The following is a 4559-nucleotide window of genomic DNA, read 5'->3' as shown; positions in this document are numbered from 1 at the left end:
TTTGAATTGTTCCTTTATCATCTTCCTGGTGATATAGCCACCATAGGTTATGAATAGAAGAAAGGTTCAATCCTGGTGGTGTAAAACAGAAAAATAGCGATGAATTCTTTGGCACTTTTGTAAGTAGATGAATCTTAGGAAAGAACACAGATGGAACATGAGGATCTAGAAATTTGCCTTAATTTTTACATTATCCATGTCTATGTATTACTTACAAAATCTTTATGTACCTCCTGAGGTTACAGACCCCAGAGGGAAGATTATAGAACTAGAAGACTCTGGTTGTGTGCATCTACTATGAACAGTTCTAGACATTGTACAATATAGAGTATAGATGTGAAATTCTGCTTTTCATAAGACTACTTTACTTGGAAACACTAGACTACATACTTAAACTGGATTTAAATATAATACTGTATTTTTACAGATAAGGCTAATGAAGTTCAGAAAGGTTAGGTAGTATGCCCAGACTCATAAGTAGTTAGTGGTAGACCTGGAAATAAAAGTGGAATCCTGTTATTTCAGAGTTTATGTGTCTTTTACAAATACTGTGCTCCAAAAGGCCAGAAATATAATAAAATTCAACAAACTTCATAAATAGAAGTTACTAGGTGAATATGTATTCTCTGGAAGTCTACATGAAGATAGAGAGGAAAAGAAAACTTGGCCTTGAAGAATGAGGAGGATTTCCATAGTTAAAAACAAAGAGGCAGGTACACTGGGGAATTATATAAAGCATTGGGAAATTTGCAAGGCTCCTTGTATGGAAAAGGAAAACAAAAACAGATAGATGGGGAGTTGTTTGTGTTTTTTTTTTGGAGAATAGAGAAAGTCGGCATATTGCTTGGAGTCAGGCATGGAAAATTCTTAAAACAATGATTCTATCCTTGAGAATAAGGAGTCAATGATGGGTTTTGAAGAAGGGACACAGTTCAAATCATGTTTTAGAAAGAATTACCTGGTAGCAAGCTGCAGTACAGTTTGAGAACAGCTTTGACAAGACTACCTAAGTAGTGTGTTGTAATAATTCAGATATGAGGTTAGAATGGAAGAGAGTATTAGCTGTGGGAACATAAAGAAGAAGACAAATACCAGAGACAGTACTAAGAAGGAATTCACAGGCTGGGGTAGATAATTTATGTAGGGAATAGTGATATATTAGGCAAGAGCAACTGCCTTGAGTTGCACAGAGCCTTTAATACGAGCTCATGGCTCTGGATGTTACAGGCAACAAGGAGCCAAAAACATTTATTCCAGCATGAGAGTAAGAGTGTTTAAAGAGTACTGATAGTGAAATAAATATTTTATCTCATTCTACAGCAGGGAAATTAGGATATAATTATAAAAAGCTAGGAATCTAAAGTCTCAATTCCATAAAATAGGAATTCCATTCCTTAAAGTGTAATGTGAACTTATTTATTTGTCATATTAGATCTCAGCCAGATTAGCTTGTTTCTGCTACTTTATGTTTAAAATAAAGTGTAATTAGATGTTCAGTGATATTTTTGGATTGCTCTGAAACTGGCTTCTATCAGCAGAGAAAGAGGATGTAAACAGTTTGGACTCAGACACCCTCTTCAGATAGTGAAGCTTGTTAAGGAAAGGCTGATATTCCCAGCTGTTACAGCACGCCACACCCAAAAGTGCTGTCTGCAGGTGATAGTCCTTACCACCAAGAGCAGGAGCGGACTGCAGTGCTGGAACACAAGAATTGGAAGTAGATGTCTCAGGTCAGGGAAAGCATGGGGAGACTTTCAGCAGGGTTTGGAAAGAATTTGTCTCTAAGTCCCATGAGAGAATTAGAATTTGAGGGAAGGGTGGTCCTGGCAAGAGCACACTGGATTAGCTGTTTTCTTCAGTATCCATGTCCTCCCTCTCTCTCTCTTTCTCTCTCTCTCTCTTCCCCCTCCCCCCTTCTTCTCTCTTTCCCTCTTTCCCTTTCTCACTGTCTCTCCTACTTACACTCTCCAGTTCCCTTTCCCCTACCCCCCAAAAGGGCACAGAATGCAGATGTGTTGACACTGTGCAGAATGGGCAATAAGATATCAGTCTCCTAACTTTGCTCCCAATCTTTGTAAGTGGCTCTTATGGCACCCCTCACAAGTTTGGAAGCACAAATTATTTCATTCACCTCCTAAACCTTAGGAAAAGGAAGGAACTATTAGAATTTCCAATGAATGATGTCTCAGTGAATTATAATTTCATTGATTCTTTCCATTTCCTCTCTGCCTTTATAAGGGCTTGTAGGGAGAGAGTGATAAAGAATGTTTGGAGGTAGCAGAACTAATTTGGTATTTTTTAAAGAAAATTGTAAGTGGCTCTGATCCCTAAATTTGTAAAGCTTTCTTTTATTTTTTGATTGTTATAAATTTAGATATAATTTCAAACTTTAAATAGAAAATTTAAAGAATATTAGAAGGAAACTCCCAACTTCCCAGATTCACATATTATTTATGTTTTATTTTATCATCCTATCATGTTTGCCTGTAGGCATGTATGTACATATGTACATATGTATGTATCTATCATCTCTCTATTGCCTGAAAGTTGGAGACAGTAAATTTCTTTATCCTTAAATACTGCATTGTGTCTTTTTCAAGACATCTGGTTCTTTTTAGAATGGGCCAGGACCAACAATTTGTCCCTATCTTTCAATTCTAGTGATAAAACCCAGAGCAACTAAAAAAGTTCCACTCAACATCCTATTATAAAAACATTCTATGAAACATATTTTTCCTAGAAAGCAAATTTATAAATGGTAATATTGCACAAATTCATCATCATTATATAATACCAAACTACATATTAGGATTTCAAGATATACTTGGTAACACATTAGTCATTTTATATGTAATTTATTGTTCTCATCATATTTTTCTAATCATGCTGTTTTTCACAATAAACTTATAATGAGGGTGTTTTAAACAAAATACTTACAAAATATTAGTTCACTAAGAAAAACTAGAAAGTATTATTAGTTAATATTTGGCTAGTTATTAATTTATTCCCCTTTATATTTGAAAGGATAAATTCATATGCTATCAACACAAAACTGCATTAAGTAATTGAAAATATGTATAGATTCTAGAAGACTGTACCAATTAGACCTTAAAGCACTTACCTAAAGTACTCACTTTGGGCAGGGAATTTGGGTTGCCTTGATTTTATGTTGCCTTTACTTTGCTCTACCCTTCTCCATTGGGTAGCCCTGTAGATCTTTACTCTTGAACCTTATGGTAAACTTCACTTATCTCCTGATCCCCCAATGTCTGTCTCCGCTTCACTCTTCCATTCTTTTTCTTTTACTAGTCAATCTGTGGAGACCTTTGGATTTAGCTGGCATAGGATAAGAAAGAACAACAGAGGGTCAAATATTTATAAAACAACTAGATCTTTTAAATAGCCCAGGGCAAAACACTCTTAGAGGAACTTCCATGCCAAGATCTTCTACAGTCTTTTCTTATCTTTGAGTGTCGTCAAAAGTAAAAGATATAGTTAATTTAGCAATCTTTTATATATCATACATTGTTCTGTCATTTTAGACATAATGAAATTTAATCTTCTGAGGAATTAATATAACATATAACTGCAAAATTATTGCTGTTGAAAAGAACAGAATACAAATAAGATATTATACATTAGAATATAATAAGATACTGGAATATAAATTTAAGATAATAGAATAAAAATAATAGAGTAGCATAGAATAGGATATCTCACTACTTGGGGCCCATCTTATGAAATTCTTACTTTTTTCTATTACTGTTGTATATCACTTTAAGGAAAAGCATCCTTAGAAGTTGTTTGAGATGCTTATCAATGTCCACACACACTCTGTATCTTCTTTTTTGCCACCTGGAACAGACAGAATGGCTGGAACAGACAAGATAGCCAACCATCTTGAATCACAAAGTAATCTGAGAATGGAAATTCTGTGCTGAACATGGCAGAGCAAGAATCCTCCATATCAACCTAAATCTACCGATATCCAGAATATATGTAAGATATAAATACAATTCTCTTTTTTATAAGCAACTTAGTATCATTTCTGGTTTTTCTATTATAGAGATGTATGATTGGCTATTAAGCAGGATAGGATAGGATCAGATTTTTTGTCTTAGATTTTGCTGACTACAATATGGAACATAACTTAATAACTACGACAACACAACATTGGAGGCAGAAAACCATATAAGAATCTGTTAACAGTCATCCAAGAAAAAGGTAAGTCCGACAATGGAAAAGTTGTGGCTAGATAGGAAAAAATAGGAGAGATTAAACAGATACTTCATATATAAAACTTTCAGAAGTTCAGATTGATTGGTAATGGGATGATGGGAAGAATAGACAATTTCCAGAAACTCCCAGGTTCCTAAAACTGGTAGCACAACCGATACAGTTTTTGAACATTGAAAAGAGAAATGTCAGTGGGAAAGTTTAACTTTGCAGATGTTGAATTTGAGTTACTTATGAGAAAGCCAAATGGATATGCACAGGATGCAGCTGGATGAGAAAACTGTTGCTTTTGCTACCAGAGGAATTTTGGCTGGCAGGGTGTG

Source organism: Pteronotus mesoamericanus, unplaced genomic scaffold, assembly GCF_021234165.1.
Source record: "Pteronotus mesoamericanus isolate MK-2021 breed Mesoamerican mustached bat unplaced genomic scaffold, CSHL_Meso_final scaffold_85, whole genome shotgun sequence".
Lineage (NCBI taxonomy): Eukaryota > Metazoa > Chordata > Mammalia > Chiroptera > Mormoopidae > Pteronotus > Pteronotus mesoamericanus.
Note: the sequence above shows the minus strand (reverse complement) of the source record.